The sequence below is a fragment of the Fistularia commersonii genome, chromosome 30, assembly GCF_037954325.1.
Source record: "Fistularia commersonii isolate RoL2024-O1a breed Wild chromosome 30, RoL_Fcom_v1.0, whole genome shotgun sequence".
Lineage (NCBI taxonomy): Eukaryota > Metazoa > Chordata > Actinopteri > Syngnathiformes > Fistulariidae > Fistularia > Fistularia commersonii.
In genome coordinates this window covers 10,715,813-10,743,708 of record NC_141313.1, presented here as the reverse complement: position 1 = coordinate 10,743,708, position 27,896 = coordinate 10,715,813, and the positions used below count along the sequence as shown (strand labels likewise).

At 43.3% G+C, this 27,896-nt stretch overlaps 1 long non-coding RNA gene across 3 annotated transcripts in view; it reads right to left on the bottom strand.

The window, feature by feature from the left end:
* Positions 1–693: 693 nt before the first annotated feature.
* The window catches only part of LOC147216405 (uncharacterized), a 31,639-nt gene continuing 4,436 nt past the window's right edge, over positions 694–27,896 (bottom strand). Inside the window, exons 2-4 of one of the 3 annotated variants that reach the window (XR_015109156.1) lie at positions 20,527–20,677; positions 6,411–6,563; positions 694–5,479 (exon numbers count right to left, since the gene is read on the bottom strand). This is a non-coding gene — a long non-coding RNA (uncharacterized LOC147216405). The remainder of the gene's footprint in view (positions 5,480–6,410; positions 6,564–20,526; positions 20,678–27,896) is intronic. The other 2 variants (XR_015109154.1, XR_015109155.1) reach the window with 2 other exon arrangements.

The window sequence follows — 27,896 nt, the reverse complement described above, 5'->3', positions numbered from 1 at the left end:
CATGAACATATTACAAAGTAAGTTCTTCTGTGTGCAGTGACATCATATACAGTGTGTTTCAGCACCAGTGTTAAAGTATAAACTGTTGTTATTCTCATCAGGGCATATCTTTAACTTAACCCTGTATATCACTGTGTTTACGTTGCAGCAAACAATTTAACTATAGGGTCCAAAATAGGTCATGAGGAGCCCATATATTCCCACTGTTGAATCAATCTAATATTGTGCATGGTTTTTCTGCATTGCATATTAAACCTTTTTCTTCATATGCAATATAACTGTCGCATTGAATTTTGCAGTATTTCCCCAGCAGAAGGCAGCATGGGACTGTTGATGAGACTCATTTAAATCTGCACATTGTGCCAAGACTATAGGTAGTGCCTACAGGTGTCTTTTCAAAAGAAAACAAAAAATGGATGTAGCTTTGTATATGGATTTTCAGATGCATTTAAATTTTTATCACAAACATTACATTTGACAAATGTGACAAAATTACTCATGTAAAGATGTATCATTTCAATATTAATGCTTTGATTTTTGTTTTTTTTTTGGGGGGGGGTTCACAATTTTCACTCTCCATGTTCACTTATTAGTTATTTTTTGACAATCATCTCTTAATCAGAGGTCAAATTTGCTGGACTTTTGCTTTTCATTATAAACATTTCAATGGTTGTATTTTAAATATCAGTTCAACCTTGTTAATGCCATGCCAAAATATGAATCAAACATATAAATAGGATTATATGTAAAAAAAATTAAAATTCTTAACACAGGGTTTTATCTGTAAAGCTTGTGATTTTAATACGGCAACTTTCATCACCTGAACGAATCAACATGGATTCAGTTAATCTAATTAATATTTATGTTCCACCCAGAGATCAGGACAAAATACATCTCAGAACCATAAACCAAGACAAGTGTTGTTCACACAGCTTCAGATAGTAGGAAAGCATCAGAAAAAAAGGTCACAACACTGAGCTTCATCGCTGCAGGGTGAAACATGTCCATATAAAGACACAGCCATCAGCAGAATAATCAAATATAGACACAGAACATATTATCCCGCTGGAACAGTATTTGGATAAACTTGAGTATGTATGACTTGGGTTAAACTACTATACAATCTATTTACAGCAGCAGCCAGTGGTGTGTTTCTCACTCTGCTCGTGTTAAATGTGAATAGACTTTCTCCATGTGGGAGATACGAGGCAGTGTGTGCTGCCATTTTCTACACTTGCAACAAATATTGGTGTTGCATGACACTTGCTTCATACCCAGCCATTGAGCATATGCTGAAAATCCTGTCAGAAGCCCTCCCGGGGTTGATGCAAATCTGACCACTTTGGGACAGGTTGAAGGATTTGGAAACTCTAGTTTGCCTGAAGTTATCCTTCCTTGAGCTGCCACCTTACCGTGGTGGACAGGTATGCTTGTTCCAGTGATCCTGGGAGCTATGTTGTCGGGGGCTTTATGCCCCTGGAAGGGTCACACAAGGCAAGCAGGTCCCGGGTGAGGGACCAGACAAAGTGCCGCTCAGAAGACCATCCATGAAGAGTACAAACTTTGGATCCAGTTTTCCCTTGCCCGGATGTGGGTCACCGGGACCTCTACCTGGAGCCAGGCCTGGGGGTGGGGACGAGCGCCTGGTGACCGGGCCTTCACCCATGGGTGTCAGCTGGGCACTGCCCGAAGGACTGACACGGGTCCCACTTCCCCTGGGCTAACCACCCACAGGAGGGGCCAAGGGAAGCGGGTGCAGTGTGAGCTGGGCAAGCTGGTGCACGAAGCTGAGATTCCGATTAGATCGTCTGACTCACCTCAACACACAGAGTGGCCTCTAGAACCAGGCCTCTCGGGAGGGGCTGGACTTGTTTTTGCTCTGGAGTTGCCTCCGATGAGAGGTGCTGGGCAGGTGTGGGCATATTCATTGCCGCCCGATTCGGCACCCGTATGTTGGGGTTCAACCCGTTGGATGAGAGGGTAGCCTCCCTCGGGTTCTGACTGTTGTTTGTGGCTATGCACCCAACAGCAGTTCATTCACCAATCCTTCTTGGGGGTCCCTAGAGGGGTTGTTAAAGACCGCTTCTCACGGGACTCCCCTGTTCTACTGGGAGACTTCAATGCTCACGTGGGCAATGACAGTGCGACTTGGAAGGGTGTGATTGGGAGGAAGCCCCCCCGATCTGAACCCGAGCTGTGTTTTATTATTGAACTTCGGCGCTCATTACGGATTGTTCATAACAAAAAGCATGTTCAGGCATATGTGCACTTGGCACCATGTCCATATGTGCACCAACCTACCTTAGGCCACAGTTCTTTGATTGACCTTGTGGTCGTGTCGCTGAACTTGCAGCTGCATGTAGTGGACACTCGGGTGAAGAGAGCGGCGAAGCTGTCAACTGATCACAACCTGGTGGTGAGCTGGTGAGATGGTGGGGGAGGATGCCGGTCAGACTTGGCAGACCCAAAGGCAACGTGAGGGTCTGCTCAGAACATCTGGCAGAGTCCCCTATCAGAAGGAGATTCAACTCCCACCTCTGGCAGAGGTACAACCACGTCCCGATGGGGGACATTGAGTTTGAATGGGCCATGTTCCGTGCTTGCAGTGTCAAGGTGGGAGATTGAAACTGCGGCTGAAAGGCGGTTTGCACCTGTCGGGGCAGCAACCCTAGAACCCACTGGTAGACCCCAGTGGTGAGGGACACCGTCACACTGAAGGAGTCCTACCATGCATTTCTGGCCTGTGGGGCCCTGGAGGCCACTGACAGGTACCAGCAGGCCAAGCAACATGTGGCTTTGGTGGTTGCAGAGGCAAAAACCCGGGGGATGAGTTTGGGAGACAATGGAGAATGACTTCTTTTGGGTGTCGAGGAGATTCTGGTCCACTATATGGCAGTTTCAGGAGGGGGAAGCAGTGCTCCGTCAACACTGTGTAAAGTGGGAGCGGGGCGCTGCCGACCTCAACTCGAGATGTTGTAGATTGGTGGCAGGAATATGTCCGAGACCTCTTCATCCCTGTTGAAATGCCTTCCATTGAGGAAGCAGAGCTGGGGGACTCTGGAGGGGACACACCTATTTCCGGGACTGAAGTCGCTTAAGCAGTCAAAACGCTCTTCAGTAACGGGGCCCCAGGGGTGGATGAGGTCCGCCCTGGGTTCCTCAATGCTCTGGGTGCCGTAGGGCTGTTCTGGCTGACACGCCTCTGCATTGCGTGGATGTCGGGGACAGTGCTGCTGGACGGACAGACCAAGGTTGTGAGACCCTTTTAAAAAAGGAGGATCGGAGGGTGTGCTCCAACTACAGGGGGATCACACTTCTCAGCCTCCCTGGTAAGGGCTATTCAGTGGTGCTGGGGAAGAGGGTCTGCCGGGTTGTTGAACCTAAGATTCAAGAGGAGCAGTGTGGTTTTCTTCCTGGTTGTGGAACAGTGGACCAGCTCTATACCCTTAGCAGGGTCCTCGGGGGGCATGGGAATTTGCCCAACCAGTCTACATGTGTTTTGTGGATCTGGAGAAGGCATTTGATCGTGTCCCATGGGCAATCCTGAGGGGGGTGCTCCGGGAGTATGGGGTACCGAACCCCGTTGTACGGGCTGTTCGGTCCCTGTATGATGGTCCGCATTGCAGGTTCTAACCCTCATATTATGTTAAGGGTCAATTTGACCCATTTCACCCATTGACCCAATGGGTCATATTGACCCTTAACATAATATGAGGGTTAAGTTGGACCCGTTTCCAGTGAGAGTTGGACTCTGCCAGGGGTGCCCGTTGGTACCGAATCTGTTCATAACTTTTGTGGACAGTTTTATGGACAGAATTCTTAGGTGCAGCCAGGGCGTTGAAGGTATTCAGTTTGGTGGCCGCAGGATCGAGTCTGCTTTTTGCAGATGAGGTGGTTCTGTTGGCTTTATCAAGCCATGATGAAGCCAACGACTGCAAACCGCTCCAGTTTGCAGTCGAGTAGGGATGAGGATCGGCACCTCCAAATCCAAGACCATTGGTGCTCAACGGGAGACGTGTGAAGTGCCCACAGTGGCTCGGGGAAGAGGTCCTGCCCCAAGTGGAGGAGTTCAAGTATTGCGGGGTCTTGCTCACGAGTGAGGGAAAAATGGAGCATGAGATCAACAGGTGGATTGGTGAGGATTCTGCAGTGATGCACACTCTGTACCAGTCTGTCGTGGTGAAGAGGGTGCAGAACCAGAAGAATAACCTCTCAGTTTACAGGTGGATATACATTCCCACCCTCACCCATGGTCATGAGCTGTGGCTAGTGACCGAAAGAACAAGATTGCAGATACAAGTGGCCGAAAGAAGTTTTCTCCGCAGGGTTGCCGGACTCTCCCTTAGAGAGAGGATGAGAAGTTTTGTCATCCCGGAGGAACTCGGAGTAGAGTCTCTGCTCCTCCGCATAGAGAGGAGTCCGATGAGGTGATTCGATACTCTGTAGTATTTGGCTACACATAAACACAATTGCATACATTCTGCTATAATACAAATTCATGGTAGAACTCTTGTTATGATGCTGCTAGCCATTGAAAATTGACAACATATTTCATTACTGCTTTCCAAATCAGAAAGAATCATCAATATGTAATTGTGTCAAGTAAAAGGAGACACAACAAATCCACTGCAGTTTTGACACCAAACATGACACATTTGGAGAAAACAGAGAAGCAACTTGTCTACTGGTAAGCAAATTAGTATATCATTTATTTTTGGGTTTAGTCAGATTTTATTTTTTGTTAAACATTTCCTTTTATTCATGATATTTGTTGTGTTAATGTATTTAGGCAGCTCAGTTGCACGATTCAACACCACTGTAGGCAGTGGGCAATGTTCTCAAGCTGTTCCATGTTTTTCGTCCAATGTAATTCTAGCAAATAAAACATTTATTTCATCCCTGGAATGGAAGGTAGAAAGTTTTCTTTACAATCCCTAATTTAAAAAACACATAAAAGATACAGTGAGCAGTAGTGAGCCAGAAAACACACACAGTTCCCAGTCATGTTGTAAGTTAAAAGCTTGAAGCCACTACTGGCTGCTGTTGAAACCACCAGTGAAACATGTTATGTGTGACTATGAGCAACAGCCAGTAAAAGATTTAAATAAATCATACAAAAATAGTAGTGTACAATATACAAGCCGTCATGATTCTCAAAGCGGTGAATGCATAACTCACTCCGGCGCACACGCATCCACACGCGCACACATGCACACACACATCCTCTCTCAACCTTCATGGCAAAGTGATGATGGTCTTTAGAGACTGTACTAAATGCAGGACAGTTCTGAGTTCCTGTTTCATCACTTTCCCTCAGGTTTTCAGCTGCTTCAGATTATCCCTCTTACTCCCACAAGTTGCCTCCTTCTCTCCAGGGGCGGTTGACAAACAAGCCCTTATGATTCCTCCTTTCCCTCTGAGCTCTCCGGTGCTGCTGGAGGGTCCTCTGCTGAGGGTGACTGGGCACCTCCTGGACCATCTCCACACAAACCAAACATAACATTAGTTTAAAATATAAGTTTGGAAAAATTAGATAAATAAACTGTCTAAGTCAACAGTCTATAACAGCTGAAGAAAGAAATTCTGGATGTCCAAACAAATATGGAGCCAATTAAAAACGTGACTTGTATGTTTAGCTTTAGTTTGTTTTAAAACATGGTGAATACATGAAAGTACTTCCAAAGATTGGAGGCAATTTTTTTTGAAAATAGTGAAGATGACTGACCAAATTGGAGTTAGTATGTGATGGTGAAAGCCACTATCACACCAGACAGTGAACCTGAAATTATTCAAGGTGTTCTAGATAGGCACATAGTGCAAAAGCAAATATCAGAATTAATTGGATTAAATAATAAATGGTCTTTAATATACCAGTTTACTATTGCAGCAACAGATGATCTTTGTCCAATGGATTCATAGCTAATGTCGTAATAAGCCAGCAAAATAGCAAACTACAGAAACATCGACGTTCCAAAAACGTCAGGCCTGGTTGCTGTAAACTGACGACTCATCTATGCAGCAGAGTTTAGTACACAAAGGCACAGGTTGAGAGATGACAACTTCAGTCAGTGAATTTGACCTGTTTTTAACATGCATTATCTGCAATTTAAGCACGAAAGTTACTCTAGTGTACTAAAGTCACGAGCATATGAAACTACATACTGGACTCATAAAATCTAATGGTCCAGCACTGGTCTTTAGGGGTGCATTTTGGGATCAGATTGGGATACTAGCTTTGTAACAGAAAGTGTATTAATGTTGGATTGATACATGACTGGTCCTCTTGGGGGATATTGAAAAAAAATCATTCCATGTAGGATGTTAGAGATGCTAAACACAAAGAGAACTGCATGTGACAGATTCTGATTCGGTGTAATTTTGACGGAGTCTGAAAATATAGACTGCATTACCTTTGAGTGACATCTCAGCCAATTTGAGAGGCAGATCTCCTGGGTTGACGCCTGCTGGAGATCCCAAGATGTCTGGCAAGGCATTTCTCCTTCCTGAACGTCCAGAAGAAGCAAAGTCCAACACGGGCTCCACCTCGGTCATCTCAGGACCTGCTGCTATAACGCACAGAGCGCTGTGTTACACTAGAGCTAACCTCCAGTCATAGTCATATATTACAAGGATCCCCTTACAGAAATGTATCAATTAGAATTTCTACAGTAAGAAGTGACCGAGTCATGACTATGGAATTATGACAAAAAGATAATCAATCATATTAACATATACTTTGCAAGGTTAAGTGTTTCTTTTTCTTCTTCTTCCGGCTTTTCCCTTCAGGGGTCGCCACAGCGAATCAACCTTCTCCATCTAACCCTGTTCTCTGTATCCTCCTCTCACCTCAACTACCTTCATATCCTCTCTCACTACTTCCATAAATCTTCTCTTTGGTGTTCCTTGAGACCTCCTGCCTGGCAGCTCCTATTCCAGCATCCGCCTACCAATTAACTATCCCTCCTCTGTACATGACTGAAACATCTCAATCTGACCTCTCCAAAACATCTAACATGTGCTGTTCCTCTGATAGACTCATTCCTGATCCTCTCCATCCTTGCCACTCCCAAAGAGAACCTTAGCATTTTAATCCCTGCAACCTCTAGCTCTGCCTCCTGTCTTTTTGTCATCGTGACTGTTTCTAGGCCATACAGCGTCGCTGGTCTCACCACTGTCTTGTACACCTTTCCTTTCATTCTGGCTGATAGTCTTCTATCACATAGTACCCCCAACACTTTTCTCCACCCATTCCAACCTGCTTGAACCCGTCTCTTTACTTCTTTTCCACACTCTCTGTTGCTCTGGACTTTTGACCCCAAGTCAACCTGAAATCCTCCTACTGCTTGATCTCAACTGTAACCTCACTGTTCCACCTGAGTTCCTCTCATTCACATACATACTCTGACTTGCTGTGAAAAACTTTCATTCCTCTCCTTTCCGTGCATACCTCCACCTCTAGATTTTCCTCAAATTGTTCTCTGCTCTCAATACAGATCACAATGTCATCTGCAAACATCATGGTCCATGGAGATTCCTGTCTAACCTCATCCTTCAGCCGGTCTATCACCACTGACAACAAGAAGGGGCTCAGAGTTGATCCCTGGTAGAGTCTCACCTCCACTTTGAACTTCTCTGTTACCTTTACACCACACCGCACCACTGTCTCACAGCTAGCATACATGTCCTTCACCAGTCTAACATACTTCTCGGCCACTCCAGATTTCCTCATACAATACCAGAGTTCCTCCTTTTGCACTCTCACATGCTTTTTCTAGGTCTACAAAAACAAAATGTAGCTCCCTCTGGCCTTCTCTGTACTTCTCCATTAGCATTCTCAAAGTAAATACTGTATCTGTAGTGCTCTTTCTAGGCATGAATCCATACTGCTGTTCACAAATGTTGACTTCTGCTCTCAGTCTAGTGTCCACTATTCTTTCCCATAACTTTATTGTGTGGCTCATCAACTTTATCCCTCTATAGTTGCCGCAATTCTGCACATCCCCCTTATTCTTAAAAATGGGCACCATCACACTTTGTCTCCATTCTTCAAGCATCTTCTCACTCTCTAAGATCCTGTTGAATAATCTAGTCTGGAACTCAACTGCTACATTTCCCTATCTATCCTTAATCAACCGGACCTGTTGTACGTCCTCTCCATCTTTATCTCTCTGTTTCGCCAACCTGTATAGATTATTCTCACCCTCCTTACTGTCCAACCGTGCATACGGGTTATTATACGCCCTTTGTTTTGCCTTTGCTGTCTCTATCTTTGGCTTACGTTGTATCTCCCTGTACTCCTGTCTGTTCTCTTCAGTCCTCTCAGTATCCCACTTCTTCTTCTTTGCTAAATGCTTTCTCTGTATATACTCCTGCACATCCTCATCCCACCACCCCACCAAGTCTCCTTATCTACTTTCCTTCCAGATGACACACCAAGTACTCTCCTATCTATCTCCCTGATAGCACTAGCTGTTGTTGTCCATTCATGCGGAAGCTCTCCCTGACCTCCCAGAGTCTTTCTCAACTCCTCTCTGAAAACCATACAACACTCCTCCCTTTTCAGCTTCCACCACTTTGTCCTCTGCTCTGCCTTTGTCTTCTTGATCTTCCTTGTCACCAGAGTCATCCTACAAACCACCATCCTATGCTGTCTGGCTACACTCTCACCTACGAATACTTTGCAGTCACAAGATGTAGTCTACCTGCATGCTCCTACCTCCGCTGTTACCACCCTATGTTCCTGTCTTTTCTGAAAAAAAGTGTTCACTACAGCCATTTCCATCCTTTTTGCAAAATCTACCACCATCTGTCCCTCTGCGTTCCTATCCTGTTTACCAAATCTGCCCATCACTTCTTCATCCCCTCTGTTGCCTGCACCAACATGCCTGTTGAAGTCTGCACCAATTACCACTCTCTCTCTCATCTCTGGGGATATTCTGCATCACTTCATCTAGCTCATTCCAGAACTTCTTCTCCTCAAACTCACATCCCACCTGCGGGGTACTGCAAGGATAAGTGTTTAACCTTACATAAATGAAGGTGTAAATGCAACAAAAACACTGAGGACAGATTGACACATGGTGGACACACTGTATGCTGTTGCATCATCTGTCCAAATTAAAACTCAGTGGCTGGAAATAATGCATATTATTATAACTCAAACCTGCTGAAGTTTTTCACATATTACCTGAAAAGTGAGACTGATCAGATTAAGGCTTGACCTCAGTAAAGGTTAGCCCCTGTCCTCCCCTCTCCCCTCCTGTCTATCACAAAATCTCCACGTTAGGCAGCAAAGTCGACTTATTTTACTTTCTGCTGCTCCCATTAGAGGTCGCCATAGCGATCATCTTCCCCCAACTAACCCTATTCTTTTCATTCTATTCTCACACAACAACTAACTTCATGTTCTCTTTCACTTTGTCCATTAATCTTCTCATTGGTCTTTTTCTTGGCATCTTGATTGGCAATTGCAACCTTAACATCCTTCTATTAATATATTCACTACCCCTCCTCCATACCTCTGATCTTTTCAGTGATTTGGGTGTCGAGAGAAAAAAATTCATCAGTGAAGTATAAGAATTGTCTGTCTGCTCTCATGGTAACCAGCAGCTCCAGGCTACACTGGTGACACCCACAATTACATCCCTGTCACACCAGCGCATGCACACACAAATTGGGTGAACTGTTGTTGCTATGGCAACGCTGCAGAAAAAAGCACCAGTAGCAGGTAGACATATGACCGTTCCATTCTGTTCTCACTTATCTCACTCCCTCTGCTCTTTTCTACCCCCTTTTACTGTATTGCCATACTCTAGAGGACCCAGGCCCTGTTCATCAAAGGGTAAACATTATGTTCACCTGAAGCTGCAAATGCACGTGCGCCTCTAAATTTTCAGTCAAACATTATTCAAGCACAAACTCAAAACTGTATGCAGTAACCCAGTTGGACACATAGGTGGATGTACGTTGACCATCAAGAGTTTGCACAGCTGAACTTGGTCAAATTATCTGTCACATTAAAAACATATATTGCCTAATCCTACAGTGGCACAGGTTTCCCTGTACATAATGAACACTGCCTGACAAAGTAATAATTATAATAATGATTTATTGAAATCACGCTTTGTAAGGCACAATAGTATGTGGAAATCTGCAGGGCAACAATACAAAATAACATCATTGTTAGTTTATTTTTTAGTAATGTATTTATTGTCAAACTTGTTATAGCAGTTGGCCCTTGTTGGGTTTCTTGACGAAATTTTACTCCTGACCTGAGAGGCTTCTTTACTTCTCACAATTGACTCAAATAAGCCATCTTTGTAAAACCGAAGAAATCTTCACTGAAGAGAGGACAAGTCCTCCGACATAGCCCTTCTTGCACATACAATACGGTACTGAGATACATCCCAAGATTGATGGACATGCACCTAATTGCAAAACCATCTGCAACCTATAACACTTCCAAAGAGGTTAACAACCCGCACCAGATCCCAGCAATTCCCATCTCAGCCCCAATTCAAGTGCCCTGCCTGAATTACAACCTCACTTTTCCCAATAACACACATATCAAAATAACAATGCATACACTGACATACAATAATAACCCCATTCAATCCAATTGCTTCCTAACGACACACTCATAAGTAAAACAAACCTCACTCAAATTGGACCAATGCCCACCCCAAACCCTGATACATTATAGACTGGGAGTTTGCCATCATCAGTTAGATATTAATACACACCTCGGATGAGGGGTGAACTGTCTTCAAGGAACTTAACTCCAGTTACTACAAGATTTGACAACAAAAGGTCATGCCTTTGATAACAATTAACCTTCACAGAGGGTTTAGTCAATATAGTATAATTTATTCAATTATTTTGTAACATTGCATGGTTTAGGTGTAAAGCATTTACTGCAATCATGCTGACATTATCTGTTTGGCACTTTTTCTACACATAATTAATTTCATTAATTTCATATTATTCTTACAGTAAAGGATTGACTGTAAGAGTGCAGGTTATTGAGATGTCATTTAGAGGTCCTCCATACATCTGGAACAGTGTTAGAAATAACAGATTACTTTATATTTTTTCATTTCATTAATTTTAAGGCACTTTTGTGCTGGCTGTACTGTCCTACAGAGCATTTTTGTCTGATCAGACCAAGGACAAGTGTCTGTTCAGCAACCAGCCTGTCAAAAATCTATTGTGAAGTAATAGTCTAATTACATCTTGAAAAACAGCTGAGGTTCACCGGGGTTGAAATTAATTATTTCAGCACATACATATTTATTGTTCAAAGTTATTTTATACTTATTGGCTTCAGTTTGACTTTCTGTGTGATGTTTTGAGAGATTCATGTTGAGGTCACTATATCCAGAGAGCAGTAGGTTGTTTGTTAAGATTGTAGATCTGCGTGAGTAACCATGTTTATGGAGAAAAGATCAGAAGGAAAAAGACCTGAATAATCATTTAATACATCCTTCAGTCTTGCTGGATTGGCAGTCCTGCAATACAATGGGGAGGATTTTCCTTTGCAGCTCCAGGGGTTATTATCAGTAAAGCCTGGAAGCAGACTACATTCTGTTCTGGAATACAGAAGTTAAGGGAAAAAATTATAGCTATTTCACTTTTTTGCAGAATATTAATGAGCAGGCAACAGAGTAAAACATCTTTCAGTGGCTTCTGTTCAAAAAAACAAAATGTAAACCAATCCCAAATTGACCAATGGTTAAACACTGAACATGCTATGACCTAATCAGCTGAGCAGGTTTATTTTAGCAGATAATCCATCGACAGTTTAAATGGAATTATCCTGTGAGGAGCATTGACCTACTATGATGAGCTACAGCTTGCAACAGATCACAGGTGTCTGATGCAATAGTTGCCTTACAGCCTTTACAACAGTCCTGAGTCCAGTCTGTCAGAGACACAATCCTATGCCCTTTTCTAAAACTGAAAGCTGTGACCAAACAGCAGCAGAAAGACATTGGGAACTGTTATCATTCCTCTACAGATTTTCTAAAGTGGAAATATTATCTTCTGTTTTTATATTTTCTGTAACAGTATTATTTTGTTCAGATTCCTAATTTTCATCTAAATACAATCATTTTGTGAACATTAATCCGAAAAGGGTAAAACGCGCTGGAAGGGCAGGATGAACTGTCCGTCCATCCACCCATCCACCCATCCATCCATCCATCCATCCATCCATCCATCCATCCATCCATCCATCCATCCATCCATCCATCCATCCATCCATCCATCCATCCATCCATCCATCCATCCATCTTCTACCGCCTGATATCCGAGCCACCTCATCTGACTCCTTTCCATATGGACAGGCTGTGACTCTACTCTGAGCCCCACCCGAATGGCCGAACTCCTTAGCCTATCTCTTAATTACAGTTTGGACATCCTGCAGGGAAAACTCATTTTGGACGCTTGGATCCATTATCTCCTTCTTTCAGTTACGACTCACAACTCGTGAGCATAGGTGATGGTAGGAATGTTGATCGACCTTCTTTAGCACGACAGACCTGTGCAGAGTCCGCATCACTGATGGTGCCGCACCGTCGATCTCCCATTCCAACCTTCCCTCACTCGTGAACAAGACACTGAGATACTTGAACTCCTCCACCCGAAGCAGGACCCTTATCACCGACCCAGAAGTGGCACTCCACCTGAGGAACCATGGTCTCGGATTTGGAGGTGCTGATCCTCGTTCTGGCCACTTCACATTCGGCTGTAAACTGCTCCAGCGAGTGCTGGAGATCTTGGACCAATGAGGCCAACAGGACCACATCATCTGCAAAAAGCAGAGACAAAATTCTGCAATCACGAAACCGGATCCCCTCACCACCCTTGCTGTGCCTAGAAATTCTGTCCATGAATATTATGAACAGAATCTTTGACAAAGGACAGCCCAGGAGGTGAATCTAATTGTCACCGAAAACAAATCTGACTTATTTGCTGCCAATGTGGACAAAGTTCTGACACCGGTCATACAGGGACGGAAGAGCCTATATAATGGGATTTGGTACCCCATACCTCAGGTGCCTCCTGTCTTTTCGTGATTGAAACTGTTTCTAGTCCATACAGCATCGCCAGTCCCACCTGTCCTCTGCTCTCACTACAGATCACAATGTCATCTGCAAATATCATGGTCCATGGAGATTCCTGTCTAACCTCATCTGTCAGCCCCTTGAATCACCAGTGCAACAAGAAGTGGCTCAGAGCCGATCCCTGATGGAGTCCCACCTCCACCTTGAACTTCTCTGTTGCCCCTACACCACACCGCACCACCATATCACAGCTAGCATACATGTCCTTCACCAGTCTAACATACTTCTCGGCCACTCCAGATTTCCTCATACAATACCAGAGTTCCTCCTTTGGCATTCTGTCATATGCTTTTTCTAGGTCTACAAAAACACAATGTAGCTCCCTCTGGCCTTCTCTGTACGTCTTTATTAGCATTTTCTAATGGAGCCATATTGCTGTTCACAAATGTTGATTTCTGCTCTCAGTCTAGGGTCCACTACTCTTTCCCTTAATTTCATTGTATGGCTCATCAACTTTATCCCTATATAGTTGCTGCAATTCTGCACATTCCCCTTATTCTTAAAATTGGGCACCATCACACTTCGTCTCCATTCCTCAGGCATCTTCTCACTCTCTAAGATCCTGTTGAATAATCTAGCCAGAAAGTCTACCACTGCCTCTCCAAGACACTTGCACATCTTCACAGGTATATCACCGGGACCAACTGCCTTTCCACTCTTCATCTTCTTTAATGCCTTCCTAACTTCACATTTACAAATCTCTGCTACTTTGTGGTCTACAATAGTCACCTCTCCTATCCTTGCCTCTCTTTCATTTTCCACATTCATCAGCCCGTCAAAGTACTCTTTCCATCATCCCATCACTCTTCTAGCATCTGTCAATACATTTCCTTCTCTATCCTTAATCACCCAGACCTGTTGTACGTCCTTTCCATCTTCATCTCTCTGTGTCGCCAACCTGTATTGATCATTCTCACCCTCCTTACAGTCCAACCGAACATACAGGTCATCCTGCGCCCTTTGTTTTTGCCTGTGCTACCTCTATCTTTACCTTACGTTGTATCTCCCTGTATTCCTGTCTGTTCTCTTCAGTCCTCTCAGTATCCCACTTCTTCTCTGCGAAATGCTTTCTCTGTATATACTCCTACACTTCCTCATTCCACCATCAAGTCTCCTTATCTACTTTCCTTCCAGATGACTCGCTGAGTACTCTCCTACCTGTCTCCCTGATAGCACTAGCTGTTGTTGTCCATTTCATGTTGAAGCTCTCCCTGACCACCCAGTCTTTCTCAACTCCTCGCTGAAAACCCTCCCTACAACAGTCCTCCCTTTTCAGCTTCCACCACTTTGTCCTCTGCTCTGCCTTTGTCCTCTTGATCTTCCTTGTCACCAAAGTCATCCTACAAACCAGCATCCTATGCTGTCTGGCTACACTCTCACCTACAACTACCTTACTTGTCACTGATCTCTTTCAGGTTACCTTGTCTATACAAGATGTAGTCTACCTGCCTGCTCCTACTTCCGCTTTTATAAGTTAACCTATGTTCCTGTCTTTTCTGGAAAAAAATGTGTTTACGACAGCCATTTCCATCCTTTTTGCAAAATCTACCACCATCTGTCCCTCTGGGTACCTATCCTGTATACCAAATCTGCCCATCACTTCTTCATCCCCTCTATTGCCTGCACCAACTTGCCCATTGAAGTCTGCACCAATTACCATTCTCTCATCTTTAGGGATACTCTGCATCACTTCATCTAGCTCATTCAAGAACTCCTTCTCCTCAAACTCACATCCCACCTGTGGGGTACTGCAAGGTTAAGTGTTTAACCTCACATTGTAATTGAAGACCAAACTGAAATTAAAAAAAATTTAAAAAAAAGCAATATTTTTTTCCTTCCTTCCATTAATGGCAGCCTCATTTTGAGCATTTCACCAGAGATAGTGAGAAAAACCAGAGGTATCTGTGTTCTATGGATGGCAGTCAATTAACCACAACATCTGGGTTGTGGTTAATTGAAGAGAGAGATAACAGAAATTAATGAGATTAAGAATTAAAGAGATAACAATGGTGCTTGTGTCACAGTTTCCATTTACAACTTATTTATTACCAATCACAATCTGGTAGGATGTTCATTACCGGTCGCAGCTTGGAATTTAAAAAGCAATTATTACACTCTCTAAAATACAATCTCCAGCCTATATACAGTTTTGGAAAGTTGTTGAATTGGATGATATATATGAAACTCAATGACAATATCCCCTCCAGCACCAAATCCTACCTGCCTCATCACTGAGGAACTTGGAGAATAATCTTCAGGATTAAGTCCCACTCACTATTTATAGCCCCTCATAGCGTGTGATTATTCCCTGTCCTTCTTCCTGGTTATCCTAAAGCTTAGCATGCTCTAGCTGCCATGGAAACTGCACCATTGTATCAAGGCAGCTGTATAGTGGAGAAAGGGAGCTGAGGATGGAGCTCACTTTTTACATAGCATTGATACTGTGTTTCATGTATACATGTCACATACCTTTGACTTTATTTTAATTTTTTTAATAATGATTTTTATTTATTTCTTTTGATCTTTACTGTTCTTTTTATTCTATTTTTATTATTCAATATTCTATTCTTTATTCTGATATAAAGTTCTATTTTGAATCTTCCCCACGTGACTCTGTAGCAGGAGCTGCTTTCAACAAAAAGCAATTTTCCCCTGGGGGATCAATAAAATATTCTGGTTCTGATTTTGTTTAGGTTCGAGTCTGATTGCAGTTAGAGAGAAACTAACATATATTTAGAAAAAAAAACAACAAAGAGGCAGAGCTAATTTTAGAAATTATAATGAACCTATGTAGATTATGCAAGAAATAGTTACATTTTAGAGCAACATGGAGGCGCAGTAGTTAAAGCTTCCCTCTCACTGCAAGAAGGTTCCTGTTTAATTCTAACCTTTCTCTCTGAATGAAGCAGTGAAAGACTGCATGTTTCTATTTGTGCTGGTTTCAAAACGTGCCCCACCCCCACCTCCCTTACTGCAGGACAAGCAGTATAGATAATGAATGAATAATGAAAGAATGGATAGAAAATTTTTCAATGACTCAAAGGAAGATTAACAGATGAAATGATTCTTTCTAAATAAATGGGTCCTATATTTTTTTACAACAGCTGTTCACAATCTCTAATTTTCTGGAGCTTCAAATCTGGAGGTATTTACATCAGCAGTTCTAACATTTTTGCCAATGCATTTCTTTTTTGTTTTAAACGATGGTATACCAGCACACCCATGCCACCTATTTACTGTAAATAGGTGCTTTAATAGATTGCTTTTGTGCTTCTGTTAATAAGTTGCCTTCTGTTGAAGTTACCTCGGCCCATTCTCAAGCAATAATTCATTAGACAAGTTCATTTGACTTCATTCACAAAGGTTGTGCAAGGAAAATCATGTAAAATATTAAATAGAACTACAATAAAACATTGACAGTGACAAAGCTCCAAACCATCTCTTTTTAAAATGTTCTCTTTTTAAAAGTAATTGGATGGACTCATATCCCACAGCAAATGTGTGACTCCTGAACATCTATTCTATATGAATTCATAGTTTCTTTTCCCAACAGCTATTTGCTTGTGTAACCCCTTGTGTCAAGATTTGCAGATTTTTTTTTAACTTCCCATCTGGTCCCGAAAATTAACTTCCCTGCTGTTTCCTTACATCCTAACAATATACTGAAGTTAAATAATTTCACTGGTCTTCTGAAATGTTACAACTTGTTTAATTTTGTATTGATTAAACTGTTATTTAACAGTGGCTTTTTTCATTGGACATAGCATTAATTAGAAGTCCTCCAGCGAAGAATTAATAAAGCAAAGCAACTAAGTGGATCACATCATAGTATATCCAGGTGCACAGACGGTCATATATATGCAGTAAGGCTTCCACTCCTCCCGCCCAATAAAACACTCTGGACACTAAATACTGAACCCTGACCTTCAGACTAACAGTCATTTTGCACTATTTCAGTAAAATAAAACATGCTACAATTACTGACTGATTTTGCACCATTGCCCTCAGGAAGAAGGTCTAACAGGCTGCCAGGGCGCTGACCCCCCAACACACACACACACAGAAAACACTGACTGCTTGAATAAATTGTTGATTCATCATATTACTTTTTTTCAAAATTGTGAAACACAATCTCTCAATCAGTATCAAGATAGCAGCCTATCGATCTCAGTTTCAATCTAAAGATGAATATTGACCCTCTCAGCAAACTCGGTTCATTTCTATTGTTTGCTGTTCCACAGATAACGTAATACACCCCTTCGTATTTAAGTGGGTTTAATTGGTAACAACAACAATGGGCTATTATACAAATGAGGTGGATGAAGTGTTCTCTACATTGCCAAATATGAGATACACTGAGTAGCTTTTCATGCGGGTCAATTATATCCCTGGCGTTACAAGCTATTTACAGCAATTAGCACACTTGACAGTGAGGAGTAAAGACTAGTTAGCAGGCAGGGTTGAAAAAACCATGACAGTTGTTCAGAACAACACAATATGTTGAGAACAGAGTGTTTGGTTGAATGACTTCTCCACTTCATGGTCTGAATCAACAGTGATTGTCAGCCATTCTCTTTAATTTTCTCGGGCGAGAAGAAGAACCCATTTTAAAAATTCCTACAGAGTTTAATTTGGCTCAGCCACAAACCTACTCCTTCAGTCTAGCGAATAACACAAAACACGAATACGCCTCTTGCACGTCAGCAAGAGTCTCATGGCTGTGTCTCATATGTGTATAAAATGAGATACTGCCACACTTGGCAGATGGCTGCTTGATTCTGAAGTAAACTACTGTCCTGTATCGTTGTAGAGATCCATGGCAGTAGTGACGCATTTTACTCTAATGACAGCAAAAGTGCTGGTAAAACTTAAGGTAAAACCCAACTTATTGTCTGAAAGTATTTTGTTAGGTGAAATGGAGTCGTGGCACATCAGTGAAAGTTGATTACAACACCCCTTCATTGCATTTTGAAGTTCAAGAGCAATTTTTCATTGGAGTAAAATGCTTAAGTAGGTTGTAAACATATTCCCAATAGTTGGAAGTAATTGGATGGTTTAAGCAGCCAATATTTTTATCTTCTTACTTTTGTGAGACAAGATGACTGTAATAACCTGAATAACTGAATTAGGATCCAGACAGTGGAGTTTCAAATAAGTTTTACTTTGGTGTTTTCGGAGAGTATTTATAAGTGTTATACGAATGTTCTCTTTTCACTCTGTTCTATCATATTGCATAGATATGTTATGAGGAGGGTCGGGGGGTGGGGTGGCATGGGGGGCAATGTGCGCTTCCATCACATCAATATTTCAGCACGAGGCCTGTTGTTTTGCAAGAGTAAGCGAGGCCATGCTCCTCCCCAGGCGCCATGTCACTGCGACATCCATGTGCTGCTCCTGCACACTGGCAACAACCGCCAGCCGCCAGCTATGTGACAAGTGGGATGAGATACACACAACAGTGCAAGACCGACAACTCATAGACGAACACAAACACTCACTGCCATCCAACATCAGAAGTGCAAAGTGACTGTGTTAAAGCCGCTCAAAATAAAGAGATTTCACCTCCGTCATTCTCTCACACTCTCGCAACATTTGCGAGACATGATGGATGCACAGATTGTGTCCCCTCCTCAAGCAGTTTTACTCGATGGATGGTTACTGGGTGCATTTTGCCTTATTGTTTTGGCAAACCACAAACATTTTGATTGCTGCCAATCAAATGACAATGAGTAATATTTTGTATGTTTATCAGGACAAAAATAATTCTGAGAGTGTCTGATAACACAAGTTATATCTGCTGCTTCAAGTCCTGTTTAACATATTCTGAAGTTAGTTTTCTTGTTTTGTTTGTTTGTTTGTTTGTTTAGAAGTTTATTAGGACAGTGTACAAATACATTAAGCACAGAGGCAGAGATGTTTGTACCAGATTATAGCTTATAGCTAATTTCCATCTGTAGTCCTGGACAATACAAATATAAAACTGTATAAAATAGACAATATATATAAAATATACAGATAGGCAATAAAATAACTATACAATATATAAACAGGCAATAAAATATGTATTTGTGTGCCCACTTCATACTGCCAGCATAGTTACATTATTTTCCCTGCTTTTCTAGGAAAGAAACCAAGACACACCACAGGCTGGATGATGTGGCCAGAAAAACTAATCCATTTCAGTCCAAAAGGTTCCTGGATCTCCATTCTCCTTCTTTATTTCCGTTTGGCTTCCTTTTCCTGAAAATCCTACAGGGTTTGCCACAGCCAATCAACCTCCTCCATCTAACCCTATTGTCTCACCCATCAACTAACTTCATGTCCTCTTTAACTACATCCATAAATCTTCTCTTTGGTTTTCCCTCTAGACCTCCTGCCTCGCAGTTCCAGCCACAGCATCCTTTTACCTATATATTCACTATTCCTCCTCTGTTTATGACCTAACTATCTCAGTCTGGCCTCTCTGATCTTATTTCCAAAAGAAAAAAACAACATGTGCTGTCTGTTACAGCACTGGGATCTGCACATGTATATGCCACGCAACATTCCCCTCCTGTTCCAGACACTGTTGCAGCTGATGTAGGCGCATCTGCCTGAGCAAAGCGCACCATCAAGCGTCGGCAACAAGCAGAGAAGACCGACACTGCACACCTGTCTCCAATTTCACAATCACCACCACACCAATAATAAGCCAGGTCGTCACTCCTCCTCTCAGCAGATCTTTCTGCGGTATCCTTGTGAACAAATCCCAGGATAGTTATTCTTGTATCCAGATGAGTCGTTTATGGTCATTGCCCATCTCAACCATTAAACGCCTCCCAATGCACTACACTTTTTCTCATCTCCTGCGTGGCTGCATTTGGCAGCCTATCTATCCTTGTCACTCCAAAAGAGAGCCTCAACATCTTCATATCTGCTACCTCCACCTCTGCTTCCTCTCTTTTCCTTCTCTGGTCTCACCACTGTCTTGTATACCTTTCCTTTCATTCAGTGAGGGGCCTGGAGTTCAACGCTCCGTCTGTAATCCCCCAAACACGTCCAGACCCTAACACATCCACAAGAACCATTCAACAACCCCCCCTCCAAATCCCCACCACCTGATGAAGACACCAATATCCCTACCCACCACGCTTGCAACCCACTGAGGTTATTGTCCCACGCCCCCCTGTGGCTGTGACTACAGACCAAGTCAGGAGACAGCTAGACACCACTAGCATAAGGCTAGGTCCCGATGGCATCTCGCCCAAGATTCTTTTGCCAACCAGCTGTCCCCGGCACTGAGACACCTCTACAACCTGAGCCAAGAGCAAGTACCAGTGCTGTGGAAGATGTCCTGCCTGGTTCCCGTGCCTAAGAAGTCATTGCCATCAGACTTCAAAGACTACCGAACAATTGCCCTCACATCTCATGTGATGAAGGTCCTGCAGAGACTAGTCTCAGCCCACCTGAGGCCACAGGGGAAGTCGGTGCTGGATCCTCTGCAGTTTGCCTGTCAGTCCCACTTAGGATTTGAAGACGCCGTCATCTACCTGCTGCAACGAGCTCATCTGCACCTGAATGGCAGAGGAGGTACTGTGAGAATTACATTCTTTCATTTCTCCAGTGCTTGCAACACCATTCAGCCACTGCTGTTGGCCGAGAAGTTGCGGTTGATGGGCGTCAACGGCTCAGTGATCTCCTGAATTACCGAGGAGCTGACGGCCAGGCAACAGTTTGTCTGTCTGGGCAGTGTTCTGTCTGATGTTGTGGTTACTGTTACTGTAGCTCCTCAGAGGGACCGTGCTTTTGCCTTTTCTCTTCACCTTGTACACCACCGACTTCCAGTACAACACAGAGACATGCCACTTACAGAAATTCTCGGATGACTCGGCTGCTGTAGGGTGTATAAGGAGGGGAAGGGAGGGGGAGTACAGAATGATGGCAGACAGATTTTTAGACTGGACTGAACGGAATCACTTGAGGCTGAATGTCAGCAAGACCAGGGAGATGGTGATCGACTTCAGGAGGAAGATGGACATGCCAGCAGTCTCTACAGATTTGGGGTGAGGTGGGGGAGATGGTTGAGAACTATAGATTCCTGGGTGTCGTGATTGACAAACAGACTGGGCCAGAGATCCAACATAGAGCCTGTGTACAGAAAAGGAATGAGCAGACTGTACTTCCTCAGGAAGCTCAGATCCTTCAATGTCAGCAGCAATATGTCAGAGATCTATTGTCAGTCTGTTGTCTCCAGTGTCGTCTTTTTTGCAGCTGTTTTTTGGGGGAGAAGCATCAGAACAAGAGACTCCAACTGACTGTACAAAGTCATCAGGAGAGCTGACTGTGCTTGGTCCCGGGATGGACACCTTTGAGACGGTGGGGAAAAGGATGACGTTTAAGAAACTGTCATCGATCATGGACAACCCAGACCACCCCCTCAACGTCACACTGGATATACAGTGGACCAGGTTCCCCAGTAGACTGTTACAGCACCGCTGCTGAACGGAAAGACACAGGAAATCTTTCCTACCACATGCCATAACCTTATACAATAACTCACTCTAATCAGTTACTGCGCTACTTGACATAGCCACTTTGCTCATTATTTATTCCTGTCCATAGGTAAATATGAAGTGACCTTATTTATAGATTATATTATATACTTTTACACTTCAGAGTTTATTTATCAATTTATCTTTATTTATTTTACTTGTATTTGTATCTCGCTCGTCACTGCCTTGTCCTTGTATGTCTTGCTGCAAAGCAATTTCCAAAGCATGGGATCATTAAGTCAATCTCATATCATCATCGTTTTTATGGCTGATACCCACATTACCCCTGACTCCATCAATTCCAACCAGTATCTTGAACCAATGTCTTCACCGCTCTTACCACAGTCTCTGAACATTACTCTGAACTAATGGCATTGAGTACTTTAAATTCACCACTTTCTTCATCTCTATTCCCTTTTCCCTCAACACTCCACTTGGGTTCCTCTCACTCACACACAGGTACTCTGTCTTGCTGCATCTCACCCTCATTCCTCTCCTTTCCTGAGGATACCTTAACCTCTCAAGATTTTCCTCCACCTGCTCCCTACTCTTACTACAGATCACAATGTCATCCGCAAACATCATGGCCGATGGAGATTACCGTCTAACCTCATCAGTCAGCCTGTCCATCACCACTGCAAACAAGAAGGGGGTTCAGGTTTAATCCTTGATAAAATTAAATGTGATTCCCACGCTCCTCCAAGCCTGTCAAAGTGTAGTTGAGCTGAACCCCAAAACTGCTTCCCTGGCACTGCTAAGTAGCTGCCAACTGCTCGTGGTTCATCCATGATGGGTTAAATGCAGGGAAATCATTTCCTGCAATGGATTAATAAAATAAAAAAAACAGTTCTTCTCCATTCCTGAGGCATCCATTCACTTTCTAAGACTGCTGAAGAATTAATCAGGAACTCTACAGTTACCACAGTGGTCGTGATGTACCTGTGGTAACTGTAACTGTTACTGTAACTGCATTTCCACTCTCCATCGTCTTCAGTGCCCACAGTCGGGACACTCACAAGAATGCATGATGGTTGTTCTTGTCTCACATCTTCCTCATAACTGGGGTTGTTTGAAAATAACCTTGATTTATGTTTATATCAACCCTTTCTAGCTGGATATGTACAATATGAGGCTGCCTTCCATTTTATGGACAATTGAATCTACTCATGGTTTTAATATCTATTTTATCTATTATATCTATTTCTTTGGATATCACTACTTTTTTTCTGCCCTCTCACTGTTGGACCTACATAGTTAATACTAACGCCATTAGAAGTGTGAAAGAAGTATGATATGAAGCATAAAACAGCTTTGTTTTGTGTGAAATGTAGCCTCATATTAGGGATGTTGGCCAAATATACTGTTTAAAGAATTTTTGGTAGAATTGCTTTGCTTACTATGACCTATTAGGTTTTCAAGATGATCAATCCCGAAACATTTTACTGTCATTTAAAGATGTGAATGTAAATATTTCAATGGGCATCTTTTACTATTTTACTACTACTTTTACTACATCTTTTACTCTGGTTTTGGTTCAAATGACAAACTGTCACCCTCTTACAGCCTCCTCCTTGCCAATAAGCTGCTATACACTATGCCTGTTTGAAGCACAAACAGAATTCCATGAAATAATTACTGCAAAATAACATGGCAGCAGTTGATGCTATTGTGGTCTGATGGACTGGAAGGTCACATGACTGAAAGGACGCTTTAGGAATTACAAAAAATCTTTTGTCTTTTCACCTTCTGCTGCTGTCCCTTCTCATCATCAAGCAACCTCTGTTTCGCATAAAGGTCAGTGTGTTTTACTGATACTCTGCTCATGCACCATAGTTTTGAGGTCACTGCTCAGTAATGACTAATGTGACATTGTTCTCTCCACCCTGAAAGCAGAGAGTGGTGCAATCAATGCTAATTAGGTCTGGCACCAGTTATTCCTTAATAGTGACTGTATGGGGCAATGTCTCAAACCAAATGCTTAGGGCAGGATGTCAGTTCCATATGTGCAAATATCAGGCTGCAGGTACTGTATTTAGAGATCAGTATGATCTGTCTCACTTTCTCCTAATATCACCAGATGAGGATGCCAACACCCTTGCTATTATTTGAACTACAGCATCCTTGAGGGTCTTTAAAAACTACATAAATTGTATCAGAGGCATTCATCAGTTGACATGATAGAATATATAAACTTAGAGTGATTCGTAAAATAGAATTAAAGCTAGATTCATAGAAATAGAAATATCAATACAGCTTGTTTGTTACAGACTGCATCATGTTAAAAATGCATAGCAAAACCAGGCTGTGACACAAGAGAACGATAACAAAATCGACCTCTATAAAAACACCCACTCTTGTCTGTATAAATTGATTTGTTCTTCATGGTGATGGTGAGTCTCCACAGTACAATGGCCGAAAATTGGAGGGGACAGTCTTATCCATGTATCATCTGTATTGCTTTATCTTGTACTTCCTTCTCTCAGTTATTGACTGAAGCCCTGGACACATGTTGCTTGGCACCCCAAGAGTTGTTTCAAAGAATACAGTATGGCACGGTATTGTTCACCTAGATCCCCATCAGAAATGTATTTTGATTGAGTATTGATTACTTTATTACCCCTGCAAATGATCTAATTTCAATTAGAAATGTCATATTTGTGAACTCCCCTCTGTGACCAGCCACTTTACTGTGGTGGAGGGGTTTGCGTGTCGCAGTGATCCTGGGAGCTATGTTGTCAGGGGCTTTATGCCCCAGGAAGGCTCAGCCAAGGCAAACAGCTCCAAGGTGAGGGACCAGACAAAGTGTGGCTCAGAATACCTCCCACGAAGAGGACAATCATTGGACCCAGTTTTCCCTTGCCCGGACACGGGTCACCGGGGTCCCCTCCTGGAGTCAGGAAAAATGTCACCTCTCTGGCAGGGAAGAAGCCCGAGCTGGTGCACAAGGTGGTGAGATTCCAACTAGATATAGTCGGACTCACCTCAACGCACAGCGTGGGGTCTGGAACCAGGCCACTCAAGAGGGGCTGGACTCTTTATTCTGGAGTTGCCCCCCGGTGAGAGGCGTCGGGCAGGTGTGGGCATTTTGATTGCCCCCCATCTCGACGCCTGTACGTTGCCATTCAACCCAGTGGACAAGAGGGTAGCCTGCCTCCACCTTCAGGTGGAGGCGGTTGTTTGTGGCTATGCACCCAACCCCCCCTTCTTGGGGTCCCTAGTGGGACTGCTAGAGAGCGCTCCTACTGCCTCGTTATATTGGGAGACTTCAACACTCACATGGGCAACTACAGTGAGACTTAGAGGGGCGTGATTACGAGTAACAGATCTGAACCCAAGCAATGTGTCGTTATTGGAGTTCTGTGCTCATCATGGATTGTCCATTACAGACAACATGTTCAGGCATAAAGGTGTCCATGTGTGCACTTCGCACCAACACACCTTATGCACCCAACCCCCATGGCTTTATACCTTATGTCTTTGATCGACCTTGTCTAGCAGAGTCCACTGTCAGAAGGACTTTCAACTCCCACCTCTTGCAGAGGTACAACCACGTCCCAAGGGGAGTGGGGGGATATTGAGTCAGAATGGGCCATGTTTCATGCTTCCATTATTGAGGCGGCTAACTGGAGCTGCGCCCGTACGGCAGTCAGCGCCCGTCGGAGCGGCAACCCCCGAACCCTCTAGTGTACTACAGCAGTGAGGGATGCAGTTAAACTGAAGGAGTCCTATCAGGCCTTTCTTGGGGCTCCAGAGGCAGCTGACAAGTGCCGGCAGGCAAAGCGCCATGCAGCTTTGATGGTTGCCGTGGCAAAAGCTCAGGAATGGGAGGAGTTTGGGGAGACTATGGAGAACAACTTCCAGTCTTCCAAGATCAGGGTGGTGATTCCCCTTTTTTAAAAGGGGGATCGTAGGGTGTGCTCCAACTACAGGGGGATCACACTCCTCAGCCTCCCTGGTAAGGTCTATTCAGCGGTGCTGGAGAAGAGGGTCTGCCGGGTTGTTGAACCTCAGATCCAGGAGGAGCAGTGCGGTTTTCTTCCTGGTCGTGGAACAGTGGACCAGCTCTACACTCTTGGCAGGGGGCATGGGAGATTGCCCCATCCTCACCTATGGTTACGAGCTGTGGGTAGTGACTGAAAGAACAAAATCGCAGATACAAGCAGCGGAAATGAAGTTCGGTCATCTGGGGGGAGCTCAGAGTAGAGCTGCTGCTCCTCCGCATAGAGAGGAGCCAGATGAAGTGGCTTGGGCATCTGGTCAGGATGCCTCCTGGACGCCTCCCAGGGGAGGTATTCCAGGGATGTCCATCTGGGAGGAGACCACAGGGAAGACCCAGGACATGCTGGAGAAACTATGTCTCGAGGCTGGCCTGGGAACGCCTTGGGGTTGCCTTGAGGCTTGAGCTGGACTATATGGCAGGGGAGAGGGAGGTCTGGACCTCACTGCTCTGGCTGCTACCCCTGCGACCTGACTCCTGATAAGCGGGAGAAGATGGCTAGATGGGTGGAAATTTGTGAACTGAAGTGCATTAGCAGAAATGCTTTTTCACTTTCAGCATGTAGGGTTGACTCAGAACCAAAATGAGTAATCAGTAATCCGAACTGCATTTTCATTTACTTCTTGAAGTTGCACATATTATAATGCAATTAAAAAGAAAACAAAAAAAAAGGTTTTTCCATTTCCCGCTGCACAAAAAAGGTATCAAAATTCAATTTGGATTTGCAATCCCAAGCAGTGCAGTGGAGTGACGATAGAGACCACGGTTCTACTTCATGGCTTGTTTGGGCACTAGAATACAGACCACCCTCAGCTGTTTTCCGGCGAGCTGACCCGATACATCTTAGCATGACACTCCCATAGCACTCGTTCACTCTCTGATTTGTGAATAGGATGCCCATGACAGACCTGAGTAGATTGCAGAGAGTGGGGCTGAATACTCTTTCCTAACAGACACTGTTATCAAAGACGTTGCACAGGTAACGTCTTCTCAGTCCTTCAACAAGTCGATGCAGTAGTGTCTGGAAGGGGACGGCCGGCCATCAGCATCCCTTACGATCAATTCTTGTCAAAATCCTCTTGTTGTCTTCACTAGAAGACGTTTCACCCCTCATCCGAGAAGCTTCCTCAGTTCGATGTGATTGAAACGTACTGTGATAGCAGTATCTTTTGGGGCAGAGTATTCAGCAAAGCGCTCTATAATCTGCTCAAGTCTGTCACTGTATCTGATTCAGTTATTGTCTGCAATTCTATCTGATTCCATTATTGTAAGATTTACAGGATACTGTTATCAACAACGTTGCCATTGCTAACCTCTTCTCAGTACTGAACAGCTCTTCCATGCCCTTCACTTTGAGGCTATGAAACACGTACGCGTTCCGATCACATTGAAAGGTATACTGATCGCCAGGCATCCCCTTCTAGGAAAGGCACCACCGCATTGAGTTGATGAAGGACCGAGGCTGGCTTGGGCAACGTTGTTGATAACGGTGTCTGTTAGGGCAGAATGTTCAATCAAACTAACTATCATCTGCTAAGGTCTGTCCAATTCAGAACTTTTCTGCAATTCTATCTGGTTTTGTTATTGTATGATTTGTGTGACAATGTTAGGAAGTGCCATGCTAACAAGTCTCAATCAGCTGTCAGGAAAAAGTTCTGAATTCTAAATTGAATTTTGATACCTTTTTGGCACGGAGGTACTTGAAAATGAAAATGCAGTTTGAATTAGTCATTTTCGAGATGAGTCAAACTATAGGGCTACATTCTGAAAAAGCGGAAAAGCCTTTCCGCTAATGCATATCATTTTTCCAATTTGACCAATCTAATTGAAATTTGAAAATTAAATTGTAAACGTATTTTTCTTTTCAATGTGGATTAAATCACAGAATGAGCAGTCTGCAAGAAGAAAATGAAAATGTAGTTTGGATTACTTACTATTCATTTTAGCTATGAGTTAACATATGCTGCCAGATTCTGAAAATGAAAAATGATTCTGCTAATGCTTTATAATTTGAATTATGATACCATTATGATACCTATTTGCTTCCAAAGAAATAGATGATACATCTTCCTGCTTACATGCTATCTCATATCTGGTTGTGTGTAACACAAAGCACTAGCTTATTCAGATTGCCAACTAACTTTTCCTGTAACATTCGGCAAATAATGCACAAAGTTCTCCTTCACTTCCCATGTGTATAAAATCTTTGACAGAATTGTAGTAAAAATAACTATAAAGTCCTAG